The sequence below is a fragment of the Pteronotus mesoamericanus genome, unplaced genomic scaffold (assembly GCF_021234165.1).
Source record: "Pteronotus mesoamericanus isolate MK-2021 breed Mesoamerican mustached bat unplaced genomic scaffold, CSHL_Meso_final contig_20, whole genome shotgun sequence".
Lineage (NCBI taxonomy): Eukaryota > Metazoa > Chordata > Mammalia > Chiroptera > Mormoopidae > Pteronotus > Pteronotus mesoamericanus.
In genome coordinates this window covers 46795821-46820260 of record NW_026555085.1, presented here as the reverse complement: position 1 = coordinate 46820260, position 24440 = coordinate 46795821, and the positions used below count along the sequence as shown (strand labels likewise).

Genomic DNA, 24440 nt, shown 5'->3' with positions numbered 1-24440 from the left:
CTTTGCTGTCTGACTCTTTAGAACCCTCTAAAGAGTCTTGCACATTGGTCTGAGGTGACGCCTTCTGAGGAGCAATGGGACACTGTACAGCCAGGCACACCTTTGGCCAGAAAACCAAAGCCCGTCAGAAACTTCCCTTTTCGTTGCTTCTTTTCTTGTGTTGGACAATGTGCCCAAAGCAGAAAATGATCCATCTAGGGTACAGGAGGACTTGAAAACTTAGTATTCTTCTATGGCTGCTGTAATAAATTACCACAACTTGGTGGCTTAAAGCAGAGGGGATTTCTTTTCTCACAGATCCGGAGGCCAGAAGACGGAGATCAAGGTGTCGTCAGGGCTACACTCTGTCCAAAGGCTCTGGGGAGAACCCCTCCTGGCTTCTCTCAGCTTTGGCTCCAGGCTTTCCTTGACTTGTGGCCACATAACTCCAGTCTCTGACTGTGACTTCACATGGCCTTCTTTACGTCTTCGTGTCCCCCTCTCCTCTTATAAGGATGCCTGTCCGTGGGTTGGACTCCAGTCATTGGATCACTTTAATTATATCTGCAAAGATCCTGTTTTCAAAAAAGGTCACATTCTGAGGCTCTGAGGGCACATTAATTTTGGGGGAATACTATTTAGCCCACCCAGGGACATTTGTGCCTGGCTGACTGCTAACATGTATCAGTATCTGATGAAGACACCATTTTTCTCTTGGGTCTTGGCATCAAGGAAGATAAAGCGGGGGCAGAAAATTTCAAGGGCCATGGATGCTGTCCCCCTCAGACCCTGCTGCATTTTAAACAAGGAGCTTACTTTCCAATATGGGAATTTATGGCACAACTTGGCTGGCAAAATGAATTTTGAAGGAAACCAAGTATAAACTTCATGTCTTTTCTTGGAGAGACTTCCAATAATATTCTCAGTTGAGTATATTACTTCTCAAATCTCCTTTTCATTTTACTTTTTAAGTTAACAACAATTTATGGAACAAGTTCCAATGACAAACATTAAACTAAGTACATTGAAGGGGGAGACTGACTAGAAAGGGGGCTCTTGTCAGGGAGGGAGAGAGGATGGGGAGGTATGTAAATATGACAGAGACTCACCCTCGAAGAAGTTTGCCATCTGGTGGGGAAAACGGGCACGGAAAATAATAAAAGAAGAAAATAAAATAGGGAAGGTGCTAGAAGTTTGGTGTTGAAGTAACCACCTTTTGGTTCCTTACTGGAACTTCATTACATTCACAGCGTTTGCTTCTTCCAATAACATCTCTCAGGGGCAGCCCCCCAGGAGCAGCACTTCTGGGTCTGGAGGCAGGAGAAGCCTCTTACAGCTCTTCCCTGTTTCCACTTTATCCTATAGTTCTTTGAGTACCAGTTTTAACCTTTCTCTTATTAGCAGTTCTTAACAAGGGAAGCTTATTAGAATCAGTGTGGGTGGAGCGCTGAGAACACATAGTTGAAAAGTACCTTCAGGTGATTCCAACAGCCTCCCACCCTCACTGTACTGAGAGGAGATGTATATAGATGGGAACAAGGAATTTCTTAGGTGGAGTCTCTGCTATCCCAGAGCATATAATGTAAGGCATTGTCATGGAAGGCAATGGATAATGTTTGTTGCATGAGTGTACCAATGGATAAATAGTGTCAGATGATTCCAATTATGAGTCAAGTCCCTGATGATCTCCCTTAGTTGCTATAGTTGCAGACTCTAACATGTCCCACAGATCCCTGCCTCTCATTACACATGCCCTTGGGTAACCCCTACCCCTGAATGTGAACTAGACTTACTGACTTGCCTCTAATGAATAGAATTTGGCAGAAGCAACTGGTCGTCGCTTTCGAGATCTGGTTAACAAAAAGACTGTGACTTCCTTCTATTCTGAGCACATTTTCTCTCCCCCTGTCCCTCTGTCCCCATTTCCCCCCTCTCTTCTCTCTCGGAGCTCTCACTCTGGGGAATGTCTTGTGCCTGGTTATGCGTAGTCCTGTGGAGAAGGCCATGTATTGTAGCTAGGAATGTGTGTCTCTGACCCACAGCCAGCTGGGACCGGAAGCCCTCAGTCCCACAAAGCTGGAGGAACTGAATTCTGTCAACAGTCACCTGAGTGAGCTTGGGAGTGCATCCTGTCCCTGCTGAGCCCTGGGAAGACTGCAGCCCTGGCCAAGAGCTTGCCTGAAGGCTGGAGAGGCCCTGGGTCAGAGGCCAGCTAAGCTGAGCCTAGATTCCTGACCCACAGAAACTGTGAGACCCAAAATGTTGCTGAAGTTGCTAAGTTCGGGGTGATTTGTTCTGTGGTAGACAACTAACACCACTGCTACGCATGAGAAACAATTTCTGAGAGAAGGATCTTGACAGGAAATTTCTCAGAGAAAATTTCTGGCAAAGAACCATAGAGATCATTCATCTGACTTCTTCCCGGGACAGCTGCTAAGACTTGGGCTCAGAAAGGGGATATGACCTGACCAGGTGCACAACGAGGAGTGACAGAGTCAAGGTGACTAGTCCTGGATCCTGAGAACACCCAGTGCTCAGTTCACTACTCAGCAACTGCCTCGCTGAGTAATTGGTCTTTGCACTAAATGCATAATTCAAGAACTGTCACCTTAGTGATTGCAGCTATATATCAGCTACAGTTTAATTGTCTACATGTTGGAAACAATGCATCAAAGTAACTATGAAAAATGGAAAGAATTTGTTATCTATTAAACACATTCTGCAATAGAATAAATCATAATAATTATCTATCACATATCATACTAATTATATATTATAAAATGTGTTGTTATATGAATTGTAATATTAATAAATTACATTTTTATAATTTTTATATTAGAAAATCTTTTGTATACATTAACTTTGAAATAATCCTGTGGCATGAGTGATTAGTTCTACTTTACAGATGAGGAAACCGAGGCACAGGCAGCCAGGACCTGACCCGAACACAGATCTCTGAGCCCAGGCTCTAAGGTCCTCTGCCCAATTGCTACACCCTTTTGGGACCCTCCTTAGAGTTCTGGAGTCATCTGTAGGCCAATGTCTTTGACATATCTGAGGGTTTTTTTGGTGAGGCTGCTACCCAACCTCCACTCTGGTGACATCTCTGTCATTCCTATAAAACTATGCTGTGTGAAACAAAGACTACTTTTAATATGTATGTTTTTTGGTGTCCCACAAAATAATACAAAGAATAATAATTAGTAATAATAGTCAAGGGAGTAAGAAAAGAGCAAAACTTTTTGCAGAATAGCTTTCCCATGGCTGCTTCCACCCAGATTTTAAAAGACAGAGTCATCTCTTTCCTCACAATCAGCAGGAAGCCTCCCTGTCTTGTGTTCTCTTTGCTGAAACCCTTTTAACCGGTGGAAGCACCCTGAGGAGGCTTTAAAAGGTAGCATCTGAGATGGATTTGACTTGTCTACTTTACACTGCTCAGCTGCAGGAAGTGACAACAAACCTCTGCACAAGGGTTATACTATGGGCTCCAGGAAACCCTTTCAGAGCAGTAGGATTCACAGTCGCCAAACTCCTCCAGCCCTCGTCGGGGCTGCACTGTGTAAGTGCTGCGCTCGGGGAAATTCCAGCTCCCGGGAACATGGAGTGCACCACAGAATTATAAGTGACCTCTGACCTTGCAACAAACCAGAAAGCAAAAACAAAACAAAACAAAACATAACAAAAATACCCCAAGACACCCAAAAGACATTTCCAAAAAGGAGCCTCTGAATACAGTATATCCTTCCTCCTTCCACTGTCCTCACTTCTTTCTCCAGTGACGCACACTGCTCATATGTGCCTGTGCACTTGTCCATCTAAATGCATGACCCACACACATGCACATAGGTTAACATACCTAGACTCCATATTAGTTCCATCCCCTGCTCATTTCAGACCTATTTATTTAAAGCCCCCTTCACCTTGTTATTTTACTTTCATTTCTAACTTGCACATGGTGTTCCCCCACATTGAATTTATTACTTGCTTCTTTTTTTCTCTCTTATAACTTGCTGTAAGACATTTCAGGTAGTCTGTCAACTCCATGTTTTTTCCTGAAGACTCCCTGCCCCACCCAGAACTATTGGAGCCCCTGCCCCATTCCATGCAGTTGGCCTTGAGGCTTTCTCCACAACTATCAAAGTAACGAGGGCTTCTCTTCAACAGGAGTTTCATCGACTGCTTTCTCATTGAATTCCCACACTTTCAGAGTTGTTTACTCTCTTGATAATTTTCCTTACTTCTATAGAAAACATCCTTTACATGTTTTTAAGAAAGAGTTCATGTGAGGTCAGTCTTTGAGACTTTGTTTTTACTGAAGTGCCTTCCTTTTACTCTGATGCTTGACTGTAGGTTGGCTGGGTATACACTTCAAAGTTCTAAATAACTTTACTTCAGCATTTTAAGGCTGTTGCCCTGTTGTTTTCTGGTATCCAGTATAGCTATTGAAAAATCCACTGTCATTTTGATCTAAGTTCCTTTGTGTAGGGCATTGTTTTTCTCTCTGAAAGCATTGAAAAAATTATTATTAATCCCTTTAGCTCTGATATCCTGAAATTTTACAATATGACGTTTTCGTATGAGTCTGTTTGCAATTTACTGAGAGGCCCTTTTCATATAGCTATTCATGTAACTTTTAAAAATTATTTATTTGCTAATTTTCCTCCTCCCTCTTTGTTCATTTGCTCTTTTTAGAACTCAGATGTACTTCCTAAGTTGAAACTTTACTGTCTTTTTTACTCTATTTTTTTCACCTCTTTGCCTATTTGCTTTATTTTCTGGAGGATTTCCTTGATTCTATTTAATTTTTAATTTTCAAGAGCACTTTCTGATTCTTAAATATTCCTTTTTAAAAACTTTCTATTCTTATTTTATGAATGCAACATGTTCTCTTACCTCTGCAAGGTTATTGACTTTTGGTGGGAAAATTTCAGTTTTCTGAATTTTCTTTTCCTTCCTCTGGGTTCCTTTTTACCATTTTTTGCACAATTTATTTTTCATAGCCTTTATTTTTTCTCTTTTATTTTTTTTAATTTTTAAATCATGTTTATTCTATTACAGTTGTTTCAATTTTTCTCCCTTTACTCCCCTTCACCATCCCACCCCCCGACCCGCTCCCACAGTCAATTCTCTGTTGTCCATGTCCATAGGTCATTCATACATGTTCTTTGTCTAGTCCCTTCCCCTTCTTTCCACCATTGTCCTCCTTCCCCATCCCCTCTGGTCACTTTTAGTCTGCTCCATGTTTCCATGACTGTGGTTTATTTTGCTCATTAGTTTATTTTGTTGATAGATTCTACTTATAGGCGAGATGATATGGTATCTGTTTTTCACCAACTGGCTTATTTCATTTAGCATAATATTCTCCAGTTCCATCTTCTTTCCTTCCTTCCTTCCTTCCTCCCTCCCTCCCTCCCTCTTCCTTCCTTCCTTCCTTCCTTCCTTCCTTCCTTCCTTCCTTCCTTCCTTCCTTCCTTCCTTCCTTCCTTTCTTTCCTTCTTTCTTTCTTTCCTTCTTTCTTTCTTCTTTCTTTCTTTCTTCTTCTTTCTTAAACGCAGATTGATTTTATTTATTTTTTAAATGCCAAAGTCAATTATAAAATATTAAAAAATTTAAAACCATTATAAAGTCCCAGCAATTAAAACAACATGACACCAGCACAGAAATAATCAAGTAGATCAATGAAATATAATGAGCATTCAAGAGGCAAACGTATATATCTGTCTAACAATGTAATATATGATTAAATTAATATTTCAAATCAATGGGTAAAATAAGGCTTATTCAACAAATAAGGTGCATGGACCACTATTCCTTGAAATAAAACAAATATAGAGCCCTATTTCACACATTATACAAGAAATATTCAGATGAGTTAAAAATCAATATGTAAAATCTAAGGCATTTTAGGAGAAAATACAAACCAATATTTTTCTTACCCTGTGAAGTAAAATATTCAAACCCAGAAGCTATAAAGTAAAATATTGACAATATGACTATATTAAACATTTAAGACTATATAGTAATATACATATAAAAAAAGTTAAAGGACAAATAATAGAATGGGAAAGTATTTGCCAAACATCTAAAAAAAGGGTTAATAGTTTTTTCTTTGGTTTTTTTTTTTTTTGGGAAAAAAATTCTACAAACCTATAATCAAAAAGTGCTTAAAGAATCCCCAAAAGTCATTTAAAGCTTTTTCAAAAAATAAAAGAAATAGGCAAGAAATATACAAAAACAGGTTTATTTTCAACAAATAATAAAGGAACAATTAAAATAATATATCATTGTCACAATCAGATTAATATGTATTAAAATATTGGTAATATCAAGTATTGGCAACTGTGAAAGGAACTGGGTATTCATAGACTCTTTATCTTCTTAAAGCAGTCCCTTTAACATATTTTGCAGTTTGCTGGTTTGATGGAGGTGTATTCTTTTAGACTTCTTTTGTTTGGGAAACTCCTTATTTCACCTTCCATTTTAATTGAGAGCCTTGTTGGGTAAAGCAGTCTTGGTTGCAGGCCTTTGCTTTTCATGATTTGGAATATTTCTTGCCACTCCCTTCTTGCTTGTAGTGTTTCTGTTGAGAATAAGCTGCTAGACATACTGGAGCTCCCTTACATGTTACTACCGCTTTCTCCCTTGCTTCCTTTAGGATTCTCTGTTTGTATTTGATATTTGCCATTTTAATGATGACGTGTCTTGTAGTGGGCCTCATTGGGTTTCTCTTGAATGGGACCCTCTGTGCTTCCTGGACTTGTGTGACATTTTCTTTCCTCAAATTAGGGAAGTTTCCCGTCATTACTTTTTCAAACAGGTTCTCTCTCCCTTCCTCATCCTCTTCTCCTTCTGGTATCCTTATTATAAGGATATTATTATGTTTCAGGTTGTCCTGCATTTCCCTGAATACCTCTTCATTCTTTTTGAGTCTTTTTTAATTTTCTTGCTCTTTCTGGGAGTTTTTTTCTACCTTGTCTTTCAGCTCACTGATTCGAACCTCGGCATCTAGTCTGCTTTTGATCCCTTCTACTGTGTTCTTCAATTCAGAAATTGTATTCTTCATTTCCTCTTGTCTATTATTGATCGTTTCTATGTCCTTTTTCATGCTGATATAGTTTGCAGTAAGTTTCTCGTAGTTTCTCTGTAGTTTTTTTGTAATTCTCTCTGAGATCAGAGTTCGTTGAGCTTCCTTATAACCGTTGTTTGGAACTCAATACCTGATAGTTTATGTGCCTCTATTTCATTTAGTTCTTTCTGGGGATTCCTCCTTTCCCTTCAAATGGGGGTATTTCTTTGTCTTCCCATTATTTGTGAGAGTCTTCTTTTTTGCTTCTGCTTCTTAAGTTGATCTGTCTTGATTTCCTGACTTTGTGGTGTGAATGTCTATGGTAGGAGGCCACTCATTTTACTTTCTGGATCTGTCTCTGATAATGTCAGATGTTGTCCCTGTCTGACTTTAGGCAGTCTGTTTGAGAATTTCAGAAAACTACTGTGTGTGGCTGCTCCTTCAGCTGTTAATCTAGTCACTTTGTACTCAGCAGGCCAGCCTAGAGACACAACAGGGAGGGGCAGAGTACCTCCTGAGGGCGGTGCTATTAGGTCCTCTCATGGTGCTGTCGCTCAGGGGCGTGGCCTCTGCCTGAACAAGATGGCTGCTGCCACATGAGGGATGAGTCAGCACCAAGATCCCACCAGCTACTCTCTCAGTTCTCTCCCCAAAGCCTCCTTCCCCAGTCTCTCCTCAGGCATCTCTAACTCGCTTTGCCCCCACTTTTGCCAGAGACCGGAGTAAGTGGCTGCAAATAAAAATGTATGTGTTGGCCCTTTAAATGGCTCTTTGCCTCTCCCGCTGTCCAGCTCTGGCAGAGAGTAACCCTTCCGCTTTTCGCAGCTGGCTGTTTTCTGTGTACTTTTTGGGATTTGGTGCTGTAGGCTGGAGATCCCACTTTTGGTTTATACCCTACTCTTCTTAGGGGGATCCAACTGGCTGTTTCAATATCCTTCTGGTGCTGCCGCCCATGAGCACCCTGCCTGCCTTCTTGAGCCTCTATGGCACTGCTTACCAGTTAGATTGCGCTAAAGCTGACTCTTCTGTCCCCAAGGTTATAAGGATCATTTCTCACTATTGTTTAGTTGTTTGTTCCAGGTGATTTCTCCCCAATTTAGTTGTAATTCCAGGTTAGTCCTGGGAGGAGGTCAGTGTGACTTCACTCACTCCTCTGCCATCTTGATTTTCTTGCCCAAATTTTTGATGGAAAAATAAGAATGTGCATTATACATAGGTAGTACCTGAAACAACTTGTATCTGTTCCTGTTTTTTGTAATTATTTGTTACATAAAATTTCCTGTACCATAGTATGTTCAAAAATAAATGTTAAAATTCCTTTATAATAAAAAAAAATCAAGTGTCTAAGCATAAATAAATAAAAATTGAATTAAAAATTAAAGGAAAAGATATTTTTCCTGAAAGTTTGGGCCAATGTGAGTGCACATTATACACAGCAAAATATGATACTCTTGCTTTGCATCTCTCCCTTTTATGTTGCAAGTTTTCCTGAAATGAAAATAAGGCTTGGCTGTCTATTTCTAATAATAATAAAAGAAGCAATGAAGAATCTCTTGGAACGTCTATATGCACAGTTGATAGTTATCAGCTGAAAGACTTCTTTACAGGGTGATCAGGCAATCAAGTGGCCATTTGATTTTGAAGTGGGGCCTAAAATCCATTCTCTGGAATTTGGTTCTCTGAGGCCTTCCATTTCTGTGAGAAGAATTTTCCAGTTTACTGACTGTGAGCCATATGATTAGCTGCCAATGTCATGGGAGTGAGCAAAGTAAGAACAACCTACCATGCAGTATTCTTACATTTAATTTCTTCATTTAATGTCCTCCACTAGGTCTGGCATCTCTGAATTTAGTGCTTCTTCCTTGAGTTCTCAAGACATTAAATCTCCCTCCTCCTGCTTGTGGTGGGGGTTGGATGTAGAGATGGGGCATATTTGCCTGACAGAATAATATGGTAGAGAGATCCTCCATACATGCAAACTTCAAACGAATTCCTTTTTTCAGCCTATGCTTCACTACTTCTTTCAGCAGTATCTGACTGATAGTCTGAGAATCTCAGAGATATTCTTTGGATAAAGGGGTTTTCCATCTCTCAGGCTCTTTGAAATATGGCTTTCTTTGCTCTGTTACTGAAACTCAATCTGCCTTCTGTCTTCTTGATGTGTTGGAATGTCTTGTCTGATGATATTTTATCTCCCATTCTCTTTATCCTTGTGGATATATACATATATAATATATTTTATCCTTCTATTTTCATTTCATTGTGGTCTTGAGAGTGAGAGGAGGCACAAGCGTGTGCTCAATCTGCCATGTGTAAGAGGAAGTCTTAAGTGGACTTGATGTTGCTGCTGTTAAAACCAATGGGAAAAAAAACTGGCATGTACCGTTGGAATCTAGGAGTCAGAGCAGGTGGAAATATGTCATCAGATGCCACACCACGCTAAAAATCTAGTAGGTGAATGGAGTACCAATGGTTTAACCCAGTAATACCATTTGGGAGGCCCAGACTTAAGAAAATAATTAACAAAACTTTTAAAAAATCCCTTCTGTTTGAAAATGTTTACAGCCTATAAAGTATAATAGAGTAGCTTGAAAATATTATAGATTAAAAGTGTAACTACTCAAAATGTCCAGGGATGGGTAAGAAGTGGACTGTAGTATGTTAATGAAAAAGAAGGGGTTTGGGGGGGATTGACGGGAAGGGGTCATGAGAGGACTTTCTGGAGTGATGGAGATGTTCCATATTTTGTTTGCCACAGTGGTTACTTGACAGTATCCATTTGTTAAAACTCATTTAACAGTAAGTTCAAAATGTGTGCCATTGATTGTACATAAATTATAACTCACTAAAGTTGATTTAATAATAAAGCATTTTATGGGTGTCCATTACTTTAAGCTGAAGCACAGACTGGCAATGAAGATGCTCTGCAAACTGTCTTCACACTGCTCTCTGGCTTGTTTTCCTGCGCTCCAGCTAAACCTGCCCCGACTGAGAAGTGGCCCATTGTCTTTACCTCTGCACACTGACGTGCGCTTGTCTGTATTCAGACTGCCTCTTCCAAAATGGTTCAGATCTTTTCGTTTTTAGAAAGCCTTCCATGACCACTGAGCGCTGAACAATTATTGCCTCTTCCACTCTTTATATTTTTGTCTACAGCAGTTATTTGGGATTTCAAAATGTACTGTTTTAAGATATGTCTTTTATTGTCTTGCAGTACTCTAAGTTCTGTATTGATATTTCACTTCTTGTGTGTGCATGTCTTATTGTTCTGAAAAAGATGAATTTTCTAGAGAGTTAGGAGTATGCATTATACATCTTACATCTTTCCTAGTGTGTAGCAAAATTCCGTACACATAGTTGGCAGTCAATAAGCATTTGCTGAATGGATGATAAGATAGTAAATCATGTAGACATTTAAAGGGAAGAAACTAGGGATTTCGACACTGGAGAGAGAAGGATTTGATTTACCAGTAAGAACTGATAGGCTAGACTCACCCAAAGAATATATGCAATTAACAGAAGGACCAAGTCATTTATAACCTACATTTTGTAAAGGATAGATGTCATAGTGAAATCAACATAATTTATCCACAGGACCTGTGGGACTGCTAAGAATAGTCTATAATTAGGACATGGCAATTTTAAACTCTAGTGATTCCTGAGTTTATTCCCATGGATTTATTGTTAGGAATTCTGACATGGTCCCAGGAGGCAATGTCTTGAGCTAAATATGGCATTCTTCTTGTCATCTTCTCTTCCTGCCTCAGTGTCATCCAGATAACAAGCACTTCTGCAATTCTAGGTAGAACGTACATGCTGCAAACAGTAGAAATGAACTCAGCCGTAACATATGCTACCCATTTATTGGGCACAGCTTGTTAGAGTCTGATTTCTGATCTGCCATTTTCCACTAAGAAATATAGACTTCCAGTGTGGCAAATACATATACAATTTTAAAAGCTATTTATATAAAATAAGGCACCAAATGAACTCATCCATATGACCTTTCTTTTACTTACTCATTAGATTAATTTATTTATGAGAAGTAAGTCTTTTTGGCATAGTTTTTACTTTATCACAAAGAGAAAGAGTACATGCCCCAAAATTGGACACCACACAGACCCACTTAACTTGTGGTAATGAGGGCTGTTTTCCCTGATTTACTTTGTTGCCTGACAGACAAGCAGGCTGTTCATTTTATCATTGTTGCCTACACCTATCAGCCCTTCCTCCAGTTTGATGGCTACCACAGCAATATGTATAGGAAATGTCCTCAGGGACTATAATTATTCATCTTTGAGAGAAACGATATTTGTAATGGATGAGTACTATAGATAAGAAACCAGTTTATAGGTTTATCTCCTAAGCAAAAGACTAAATTGTCTTTATTGGAGAATAGACCACTTAATAAATGAGTTGTAAGTATCAAAAAAGATTGTGTAAATGTATGTGTGGCTCAGGCACATAAACACTGTGGTGATATTGCCACATAGAAAACAAAAGTGGACCAGACCACACCATGAGTTGGAAAATCCAGAGGCTTGTCATGAAACCTCAGCCTGGTGTCTTGAGTTATGAATTACTCTTAAATTAATATCACTGCTATTGGGAGAACCCGATTTCATAATATTTTTGGGCCCAGTAGTTGATCAAAGCACTCAGGCTATTATTTTCATCAGAGAGGAGGGCTTAACATGTCCCCTGTGGCATTTGTCTTGGTTTCCCATTGAATCTTAAGTTGTACCTGCAAGCTACAGGGTCTGGCACAAATAACGCCCCTTTGTATTACAGAATTTTTTATTACAAAATCATAAGCATGTAATTCTGTAACATAACACTATCACAGTCATGCAAACCGTATGACATTTTAGGTGAAATGTTCAAATTAAAACTATAAATGATTACACCCATATTATTACCCTACCAACCACACTCAAGCAGGTGTTACTTCTGCTGGACCCTGTATTTTGCCCTCACCATTTGCTTTGCAGTGTTCTTTTTTATTGTCACTAATAGAACTTGTTTACCCACTGATGTATTTGAATGTTACTTATGCCAAGTAATACAATGGTTCTGCTCAACTGTGTTCTGACTTATTTCAGTCAAGGCTCTTTAGAATCCAAAGAAAACAACCTACGCAAGCTAGCCAAGTAGCCCAAGTAAAGAGGGAACTCTTTGGTAGGAATGTCAGGTAATTTCATAGCTATGTATGGATTTCAAGACTAAAATGCAGAATTTATGTTTCCCCACTATCTCAGGGCCATTCACTCTCTCTTACACAAGTTATCTCTGTTTTTCTTTCATCTGTCTATTCTTGCTTTTTTGGTTAGTTTCTTCTCTTCTTCACCTTGCCCAGGACCCAATAAGGCCACAGCTCCAACTCTGCTTCATGACCTATGCCTCACTTCAGTCTCTATTATTAAGTTCAAAGTCTTCTCCTGAGAATCTGATTGGCCTACCTTCTTTTTGTGGATGTCACCTTTGGGATGCTGTTTCCAAGGCCCATGGATAGAGCACGTTCTCTGGAAAGGGTCCTAAAAGCACAGGCCATGAAATGCTCTGACTTCCCATCATGCTCTGACTTCACTCTGTTGTCTTAGGAGTGATTATATCACAGCATATACTCTTGAATAATTATACCTAGTTTCCATTTGAGTTACAGCTTTTTAGTCCTGCAGAAATTATAAAATTAAAGCAGTTTCTGGAAGTTTCTAGGTCAGGGGCTATCAATCTAAAAGTTCTCTGCTTCAAAACACCACTATCTGAGTTCTTTTTCTTTCTTTTTTCTTTCTTTCTTTCTTTCTTTTTTTTTTTTGGCTGCCTTTGGGAGCCAAATATTTTAACTGTCAATGACTGTGCTGTAGAGCGAAGAGGGCAGGGCTTGGATCTGGCAAATTTACTGCAATCCAGAGCTCTAGCTCCCCTAATGTAAATTTAAGTAAAGCCTCTGGTTCAAATGACAGTTTATTGGGATAGTTTCTATTGTTTTCAGCAAATGCATACCAAGTAAAATTAAACCTGTGAGTCTGGATGGAAAAATAACGGTCAGATGCTAAGACTAGAAATTGTTCCCTAAATAGCCTGGTAAGGAGATCAAAGAGGTTACTGTGCTGTGGCAAATTCATGAAGACTTAGTTCCCAATGAACATGCTCCTATTATGTCATAGTGGAGCTCATGTACAAATCCGTCTTTCTAAAAAGAGCTTGAGATCCTTGAGGGCGTAAATGATATACCATTGTCTGTGGATTCTGGGATCTACCATAGTACCTGGCACAAGGTATTCAAATGAATGGATGAATTAAGAACACCTCTTTGCTGACATTAGGACGAGCAACCTCAAGAAGTCTACTTTTCTTTTTATACCTTCCTCTGTGTGTAGAATATTGCACTGATTAATCATCCTAATTAAAATTTAAATGTATCTTCTAATCTTAGGCAATTTCAGGAAGTGTTTTTTCATTGTTAGCTTTCAAAAGACCTGCTTTTATTTTACATCTTCTAGTTATAGCATTTTATTAATAGTTAAAGCAATACATGTTTTCCCCCAGTTGTTAATCCTTTTTATTGATGGGTAATTAAAAGAGCACTTTTATCAGATTAATGGCCACAGACGTGGCTGTTTCTTTCAATAAAAGACATCACATTTGGAACAACAACATGCTGGAGGATATCACTACCCTACTTAATCTCTTTCTTAAATTTATTTTTTTATTGAATTTAATGGGGTTACATTGGTCAATAAATTTTTATAGGTTTCAATTATAAAATCCTACAATACGTCATCTGAACATTGCACTGTGTGCTCACCATTCAAAGTCTAGTCTCCTGCCATCACCATTTATCCCTCATTTACCCTCTTCCACCTGCCCCCATCTGCCCTTCCCTCTGGGAAATCACCATGCTGTTGTCTGTGAACATGAGGTGTTTTTTTTTTTTGCTTGACTTATTTCACCCATTCCCCAGCCTCCATCCCCTTTGAGAACTGTCAGTCTCTTCTGTGTATCTTTGAGTCTATTTTTATTTTGTTTATTTTGTTCATTAAATTTCACATGCAAGTGAAATCATATGATTTTTTTTTCTCTGACTGGCTTATTTCACTTAGCGTAATACTCTCTAGGTCCATCCATTTTGTCAATAAAGGTAAGGTTTTCTTCTTTTTTATGCTGCTCTGATTGGGTGTTTTCTGCTACTTTGTCTTTCACATCCATGATTTGGTCCTCAGAGCAATACATCTTCTTAAGTGTGTAAGACCTATAACATTTAGAAATCATTCTGTGCCACATTCGCCTACTTAAACCTTTAATACCATTTACTCCTATAAGTCATTTGATCATTTTTTTTCAGCTCCTTCTGATCAAAAGCATGTGTCTGCACTGGGATATCTATAGCAAAGCACTGACCTTCTGAAGCCCCTGTAAGACCACGTTTTCCAAACCCAAAATACTATATTTCATATATATTTGCCTTAAAGAAAACTTACTGCCATTCTTCTTTTTTACAGAAAAAAAACATGTTTAAAAGATAAGGAGAAATAGAATAACTATAACAGTGAATAGAATGAGCTATTCACTGTTAAGATTTTTAAATGCTTTTTCTATGCCCGTAAGATTGTTACTTTGAACAAAAACAAGATAACATTTCTTCACAGTTATTCCCAATACTAACAATCTTAGTCAAACTTCTAGTAGCAATAAACCTGCAGAACTTAGTGAGCAGCATGCCCCTCTCTCTAGACTTGCAAACCTGTGACAACTGGCTGCACAGTTCACCTAAATTGTGTTCTTATGATTTGTCATATTTTGCCATGTTAAAACATTATGGCACTTTTTGACCTGTTTGGTTTATTTTTCTGGATTTATTTAGCATGAATTGAGAAGTTATTTGACAGCCTTCTGACTCCCTGGGTTTGGAAAATAATAAAGAAATTAGAAAAAGAGGGGAGACTTTTGACCAAAACAAGCTAAATATTATTTAAAAAAAGTTTTAAAATTCATTGTTGAGCTGGCATGAAAGTAAGGGCTTTTCAGAGGTGAGAACTGAAGTAAATGCAAAACCTTGGCCACATGGGAGCACCCACGCTGACTTCTGGGCTGAGACCCTGTGCTTCTGCTTTGGCAGAAGCATGAATTCAGGGAATGAGACCTAAAGCTAAGGCAGTCTTAAGAGATGATCTCCAAATAAACCAGGACTTTGAAAGCCTATAGTCTTAGTGCAGTGGAAATGAGAAATGAAGCCCACCATATAAAAGAGGGCAACAAGATGATTCACCTGACTTAAATTTGGTGTTGGAAGTGAGAAATACAATGTCTAGTATCTCCCCTGATAATTCATAGCCACAAGCCCACCCACATTTGGGCTTGCAAGCAAGAGAGAAGAAAGGAGGAGAATAGAAAAGAGAGATACCTTGAGAAAAAGAATAGAATTGTAAAAGTAAATTAAAATATAGGCATAATTGTAGAATTTTCTACAGCTAATATCTTTCCAGTAAAAATACCTCTTGTTTTTAATAACCAAATATCATAGAACTTACACATCTCTGAATATATTTTGTGTCAGCTAGCCGTTATATAGGAGCAGTATTAATTACACTCCAAATACTCAATGGATTTTTAACAAAATGATGTGCTGGAAAGGTATCAGGTTACATTTCAAATACAATGGATAAATCATCAGCATCACATGCAGAGTTTTTGAAAAGCAAGCAGAGTTCCACAAAAGGGATGCTGGTCCTGAGCAGGGCATCACTGCATTACCCTCAGTGGGAACCGCTCTGTCGCTGTGTGCTTGTCCTGGACACATTTCCAAAGGGCTTTTCTCATATTTAGCCCTCATTTTTTGACTAGTGATGAATGACTTACACCCACACAATCTAAGAAAGTATTGAAGAACAGTAAGGTGAAAGGAGAAAACAAATGGGAATTTAAACAAGGCTCCATTTTACAAGTTTCTCATTCTTAAATGTTAGTCACCTCTTTTAAAAATGTGTCATGGCTTTCTTGCTTAGGAGCTTCTTCAGCAGTGCCAAATGATAGAGAATTTCTATCAGCTTCTGCGTTGGAAAGTTTCCTTGAAATTACTGTTCTCATCTCACTTGTCCACATCAGCACTTTCAACAATGACAAACAATTGTGCTTCCGTCCTGCCCTCTAGTTTTCTCCAAGTTTTCTTCTCACTTGGTGAGTTATAGTTTATTTCAGGTAATTGTCTGGTTTTTATTGGAAAATTTTCACTAATTTTTTTCTAACAAGTATATCTATTGCTGTCATTTGCTTTGCTATATTACGGCAAATATATGTAAATATAGTTGTAAATATAATGTTCATGGTATGCTTTCAGACTTTTATGTTTGGCAATCATAAAATAATGTTTGAAGCATTTTACATCCCAACATGATAGTTTATTTTTATTTAAGTATTTTACTTAAGAAAATTGGTTGAGAGGTAGGGTTAATATACAAGGCATTATACATTTTCTCATTTAAAATAAGAGAAATTAGACTCAGTGTTTTCATGCAAAACATCTGATGTTTTAGGAATGGATTATTGACATTAGCAGGTGTGATAATCAATTTTTTTTTTTTGGTCAACTTGACTGGACCATGGGTTGCCCAGATTTTAGCTAAACTTTATTTCTGAGTGTGTCTGTAAGAGTGTTTCTGTAAAATGTTAGTATTTGAATTGGTAAAGCAGATTGCTCTCTTCTGTGCGGGTGACTATCATCTAATCAAGTAAAAACCTGAATTGAATAAAAAGCCAGAGGATGGTAGAATTGCCTTTTCTGTTTGACTGAGCTGGGACGTTGGTCTTCTGCCATTGGACTGAAACTTACTCTGGTTCTAAGGCTTTCGGAATTGGAATGAACTACACCATCCACTTTCCTGAGTCTTCAACTTGCAGATGGCAGATTATGACACTTTTTAGCTTCCATAATTATGTGAGCCAATTCCTTGTAATAAATATATTTATATATAGTGATTAGTAATATAAAAGAATTATATATTTTTTTGTAATATTAATCACAATAAATGTAAATGGGCTAAACTCTAGATGTAAAATATAAGGATGACCAGGCTATATTAAAAAACAGTACAGCCATACACTAATTACAATAGACCATATATATCAAAAGGTTACCTAAATTTTTAAAAATAGAGGATAAAACTACATATATTAGACAAATAATCAAAAGAATCTTGGGGCAGCTATCTTAATATTAGACATTAGACTTTAAGGAAATAAGAAATAAAGAAAACCACAACATAATATTAAAATTATTAATTCACCCTGTAGTTATAGGAAATCTAAACCTTGTGAACAAAAAACATAGTCTCAAAATACATAAATCCAAAATATGTAAAATTGGTAAATCTGTTACTTTAGTACTCTCTAAAATACCAATAGATTAGGCACACAAAAATTGGTAAGAATATAGAAGATATTAATTGAACAATTAAGATTGGTCTAATAGATATTTAAAGAATAATGCATTTAATGGTTTGGAAATACACAGTCTACATACTAATGAGTAGCACACATGAAAACATTTATGAAAACTGAATTTTTGCTAGAACAAAAGCTAGTCCAACCAATTTGTAATCATTCTCTGACCATAATGCAATTAGGTTAGAAATAGAAAAGGCTAAAGTCATAGGAGGAAATTGGAAAATATTGGCTACATTTTTGAGGGTGTATTTTCAGTGAAATACATCAAAAAGAAAATTAAAAAGTGGGCCAAAAACTAGGAGAAGATATCTGTAAGATATATAACTCAAAGGATTATATAAAGAACACCTAGAAATCAATAAGAAAAAAAAATGAACAGCTCAATACAAAATGGTTCTTCTACCAAAAGAGCCTTTCCAGCTGTCCATAAACAGGTGAAAAGATGCTCAAACTGAGTAATCAGGAAATGTAAATTAAAACCACAATAAGGTATAATGTCACTCCCACTACATGGGTGAAAATCTAAAAGATTTCTAGTAACATTTTGTTAATAGAAATGCCAGGAGGCAGGTCAGTCAAACAGGATCCTTCATCCACTGCTGGTGTGAAACAATGTGGGAAGTGTACATAGGTAGAAACACTGTAAAGGAGGGCAGAGGAATGAGTATCATGAATGGCAGTTATCCCTGAGGGAAAGTGAAAGGGAGACAATGATTAACATTTATTAAATTACACATGTGTGTTTTATACATGTGTTTATAGAGGTGCTATATTTCACAATTTTAAAAATATTAATGAACTTAAATCATAGTACCAGCTGATACCAAAAGTCATTTCCAGTACTTGGTAGGTACTGTGTTATGGTTGACAGAAAGGCACTGTGTTGTTAATGTGTCTTTCATCCTTTTTGTTTGGGTTTTCTCTCATGTTTTCCAGTACTGGACTTGAGTTCTAGTCCATTACACTAGCCATGCACATTAAATATCAAGACTTTGTGTTGGTTATTTTTCACAAACCCAAAGTACCTTGTTTATAGCAAAACTTTTTAAGACAAGGGCCATGAACCTAAGACTGTTTAAACTAACATTCTTAATGGTGATTAATAGTATGATCTAATATTATTTAACTCTTTCCATTTACTTTAGTCAGGATGTGTTTTTTTAGAGACTTTCAGCTTTATTTGGCATGACTTTCCCCGTAAACTCGTGTTGCCAATGTGTTCTAATGTGTTTTTGAACTTTCTAAATTAATATGAAATATTTGTTTTAGATTTCTTTCAAGATGGTTTCCATCTTTTTAGAAGTCTTAAGGAAAATAAAGATTAAACCATTTCTGCTTTTCTTGCGATAATTACCAAACTTCTTAAACCCATATCTAACCAAGCCTAAGATTTTGTAAATATCCTGTAGTAATTTATTGTCAACAACCAAGAGTTTTCTTTATTTGGCTCTCATGAATCACCTCAAATATCTGTTTATGCCTACAGACTTCAAAGACCATCTGCCTCTTATTTGAGTTGAATTTATACTGTCTGACTTCATAGACCCTTTGGGTTGGCTCTACAGAAGCAGGTGTTGAGAGCAGGCTTCAGTGGCTATAGGTTTATTCTTGCATATTCCCCCAGGATCTCTGAAGGAAGGAAATATTCCTTCCTTTTCCCTAATCTAATATCTGAACTCTATTTTGGATTTCAATTTTTTCCTCCTTTTTGAAGGGATTTTGCTCCTGTAATAATTCCCTCCCATGTCAAAACTTCCTCTATCTCTTCCTCTGCCCAAAAGATTTACCATATCACTTTTCTTAAAACAGTGTAAGCCTCCTGTGATACCAATGAGCCATTCAACTCCAGTTCATTTCATCTCTCCTTTTTCTTGTTTCTTCTAGTAAACTCTTCAAATTGTTGTAAACTTCATAACCCTCCCTTTTGATTCTCATTGCCACTGCTTCCTGGACACCTCTGAGAGCTTATCTTTTATTAATATTTCTTTCTCAAACTGCTTCAACCACACTGAATTTCATACTGCTCCTCAAGCTCAAGTGTGTTCCTGCTTCAGGCCTTGGCATTTGCTCTTCCCCTCTGCCCTGATGCTGTTCCCCCAGATATTCATAAGACTTTCTTCAGGTGTCGGTCAGATGACCCCTTGATCATTCTGTTAAAAAAACGCAAAATAGCAAAATAGTGTCCCCCACCCCCGCCTCCTTAGAGTGCTTATTTTTGCTTTATAGCATTTATCACTTTCTGGAATGTATTTATCGGTTTTCTACAAACACAATGAAAAAGACTTTGTCTGCTTTGTTTCCTGTTGAAATAGTGCCTGGTGCATAGTTGAAGCTCAATAAATCTCTGTGGGTTGAATCAATTACTAAATGTTGAAAATGCCCCATCTAAGGTCTATAATGATTTCCTTGATATCCTGTTCATCTCTCTCTTGCATCTGGTTCTTCTTATAGCACATTCTTTCTCTTAGCTTCTGTGATATTATACTCTTTATTCAGCCTCTTATAGCTCTTCTTCTGTCTTCTTCAAGAGTTCCTTTCAAATTATGGCTTCCTCTAAGTTTCAGTTCTGGGCCTTAGAAAATTCTTTTTTATTTCTCTCATTCTCAGAGATTTCTAATATGAACCTTCTGGTACAACTTATCTTTAGAATTATTTTATCTTGCAAAACTGCAACTCTGTGCTCATTGAGCAACCTCTTTTTTCCCTTTCCCCCAGCCCCTGACAACCACCATTTCACTTTCTGTTTCTATGAGTTTGACTCTGTTAGATACCTCTGTTAGATACACAGATACAGATGCAGTGTATCTGTGTATCTGGCTTATTGCACTTAGCATAACATCCTTAAATTTTATCCCTGTTGTAGCATATGACTAGATTTCTTCCTTTATTAAGGCTGAAGAGTATTTCATTTTGTGTGTATTACATTTTTTAATTTACTCATCTGCTGATGGACATTTCTATTGCTTCTACCGCTTGATTATTGTGGATAATGCTGCAGTGAATATGGGTGTGTAAATATCTCTTTGAGACCGTTTTCAGTTCTTTTGTATATATACCCAGAAGTGAGATTGCTAGATCATACGATAATTTTTTGAGAAATCTGTACTCTTTTCCATGCAGCTGCACTATTTTACATTCCCATCAACAATGCACAAGGTATCACAATTCTGCACATCCTCCTCAAATGCTTATTTATTTGTTTTTTAAAAATAGTGGCTATCCTAATGAGCGTGAGGTGAAATCTCATTTTGGTTTTCACTTGCATTTCTCTAAAGATTAGTAATGTTGACCATCTTTCCTTATGCTTATTGGTCATTTGTATATCTTCTTTAGAGAAATATCTATTCGAGTTCTTTGCCCAATTTTAGATCAAGTTATTTGTTTTGTTCTTGCCGAGTTATAAGAGATCTTCGTATACTCTGGATTAACTCCTTATCAAATATATGGTTTGTTTTAATTTTTTTTTCCACTCTATGGTTGCCCTTTACTCTGTTGGGTCTTTTTTCTCCCAGATATTTCTTTTATTTAATATCTTTTTGACAGTTCATTTGGCTCCTGATTTATATCTATGTTCCTCATTCTCATTGGCAAATCTCTTTGTATTTAAGCCTTGCCTTACTATGTATTACCTTTCTTCTTTACCTTCTATAGTGTCCAGCGTAGGATTATATATTAAGTGGAAACTCAGTAGTTGAGTTGCTGAATTGAATGTCTTAAAACTATCACTTTGTCACTTCCAGTTTCGACTTCTTCTTTCTGAACATCTCAAAACGGTCTCATTTCCAACATTTGAGGACTTACAATAATCTTTCTTCCACTGTATTCTAATCTATGCAATCATTAAGTTCTAGTTCTTCTATACAATGAGTCTTAAACTGAACATTTCCATTCACAGGTCACTGTGAGGTAGTCTTAACTAACACAGCCCCTCCCAGTGGTATTTCCCATTCTGCTCTCAGCTGTGTTTTTGAACAAAAATGTCAGCCCACTATTGCCTTATTGAGGAACTTATGATTATGTCCAGTCACTTCTGAGAACAAAACTAAAAATTTCCCTTGGTTTTCATTTTGTCCTATAAAGGTGAGAAATGCAATTTAAATTCACAGTGCCCAGGATGGTCCCTCCACTTTGGCTGAGTGGTATCCTTCCTTTGTCTTCAAAACACCCTCCTCATTCCTGCTTCTGTACCTTTACTGCCTCCTGAATTAAATAATTTAAGCCCCATCCTTCTCTTAAATTCTAATTCAAGTATGCTAGTCAATCTCCCCTGACAACTAACCAACATCATCTTTGACCTAACTTTGAATTTTGTAAGCATCTCTGTTATTAGCACTTTGTGGGTTTTTTTTGAGCAGTATGACCAACAGAATCACAGTAATTTCTCCTAATTCTGAGTTATAGATTTTGGAAAAGTTAAGATACAGTGATTTTTAGCTACATTATAGCTGCTTTAAAAAAATTGCAAAACAATTAACTTTGTAATAACCTTAGACCAGTTCTTCATAGACCTAAAAACCCATAGATCTCAAAACAGGGACTGGTGTTTATGAATGAGTTTTCAAAGTAATTAACTACCCTAAATAGTCGTGACCCAAGTGCAAATGGAGTGTTGGATTCATAAACGATGTGTTGGGTGAAGAAACAAAGATTCATTACAGGCTTTCATGACTGACTCCCTCTGTGATCTTGGGCAGTTCCATTAACTTCTCGATATCCACCTTTCTATTTGCTAATGGGGTGCAAGGGTACTGCTTTTAGGAGATTTTAGATCATGATAAGTGAGGCACAAATTATGACATTAGGCTAAATACATTTTCCTTTATATTTTATAGGTGATTGTTTATTTATAGATAATCCATCTTATTCTGAAAAAAATGTTTTAAGTCAGTGTTCAAAGTATATACTATCAGACTGCAATTTTTTAAGTAAAGAGAAGTCAAACGATATGGATAATAAGTAGTAGGCAATAAGGGAAGAGTAAGAAAAAAAGATGAAGAAAAATAAGAGTGGGATTAATAGATAGAGAGTATGTCTTGACACACAATCCAGTTGGCACAGATGGACTGCAGATCTGACTCTGAGATTTCTACCAGCCAGCTCAGATAGGAGGGCATGATCGGTTAAATGATTCATGAAGTCCATACGTAAAAACAAACCAACTGTTCAAAAGCAAACTATTCCTGGTACTAAGATCAGAGGGGAATTTCCTGTTCTAAATAATGGCACTTAAGTGATTAAGAGAAACAGGCACAAGAGAAGAGAAAAAAATTTCTCCTTTTTAATGTTTTTGAGGTTTTTCTCTTAGTATTTCTTTACATTTTTAAAAGTATTTCATTATATTTTTCAACAATGAAAAGTTCACAGTAAAGCTATATTGATCAAAAACTTAGATAGGTGAAAGTAAATTTTAGGAAGAATTTGAAGGGAATAATTAGGCAGTGGCAAAGAAACATACTTAGAAGAAACAGTCCAAGAGGACAGAAGTGACAAGTTTTCAGGGCAAAGCAAGGGCAAACTAGGAGGTCAGAAGCCATCTGGACAGACTGAGTGTGGTGCCAGAGCCCTGAGGTAGCAGAGTCTGAGCCTGACGCAAAAGATAAAAAAAAGGAGCTTGTAGTTGGGACAAGGTCGAAATATAATTATAATGAATAAAATTATTTTAACAGCTACATTTAATAGAATCTCTTCTATAATTTTATTTCATTTATACTATTTCTAGAAAAAATGATATGTTTAATTATCCTGTATTTGGCTTGGAAGGCCTTCTATACTGTGGTTACAGTTAGCTTTGACCATTAGTCCATTACAAAGGAAGTAAGGGCAATAGAGAAATGACCACATGGCATGAACAGACAATTCAAAAAAGAGGAAATTTGTATTTGTATGCCCAATGTGTATAAAATATTCTTTAAGTTTTACTAGAAAATACAAATTATAAGTTATAAATGCACATTAGAACATCAATGATATACTGGTGCTGTCTATGAATTAAAATTACACAGCAAATTTTATTTAAATAATAATACACAGTATTGGCTCTCATATACTAGAGGTCACAGCTATAAATGGACACAGCCTTTATAAAATAGTTTGAAAATATATATGAAAAACTTCAAAAATCAACACACAATTTAGCAATTTCACTTCAAAAATATACTCTTAGGAAATAATTCAGAACAATGCCAAAGGTGTTCACTGAAAAAGAATTTTTAAAATTTTAATTCTCACCCCAAGATGTTTTCATTGATTTGAGAGAGAGAGAAAGACAGAGGCAGAAATGTGAGAGAAAATTTGGAAACATGGATTGATTACTGCCAGTGTACTCTCTGACTAGGGATCGAACACTCAACTTAGGTATGTACCCTCACCAGTCACTAAACCCACAATCTTTTGGTTTTTGGGATGACACTTCAACCAATTGGGTTACCCAGTCGGAGCTCATTGAAGAATTTTTAAATGATTCTTTAAAATACAAAGACTAAACATATCCAACAATAAGGAATTTGTTTAATAAATTATGGCTCATCCACTGAATATAATACTATACATTCACAAAAGCTGAAGATGTCACAGTAGGATTGTTGTCCTGGGAAGATATTCATGACATATTGTTTTGTGTTAAAAGCAGGTTACATTAAGTTGTACATTAAAGCTATAGTAATCAAGATAGGGTGGCGGTGCTATAAGTTTACATAAATAGATTGCTGGAATGAAACAGAGAGACCAGAAGTAAGTGCAAATATATAATTTATTGTCAATAAAGGCACAAAGCATTTGAGAGGGGAAAAACAACCCTTTCAACAAATCATGCTAGAACTAGATACCTATGTGAATAAAGAGGCCTTAGCCCCAGCCTCACACCAAAAAAGTAATTTAAGATGCATCGTAGACCTAAATAGAAAAGCTAAAACTATAAAGCCTCTAGAAGAAAACATGGAAGAAAATCTTTGCA

At 37.0% G+C, this 24440-nt stretch overlaps 1 long non-coding RNA gene across 1 annotated transcript in view; it reads left to right on the top strand.

Annotated features, from left to right (window-relative positions):
* Window positions 1-24440, top strand: part of LOC129067622 (uncharacterized) — a 37388-nt gene that overhangs the window by 4757 nt on the left and 8191 nt on the right. The window lies entirely within an intron of this gene.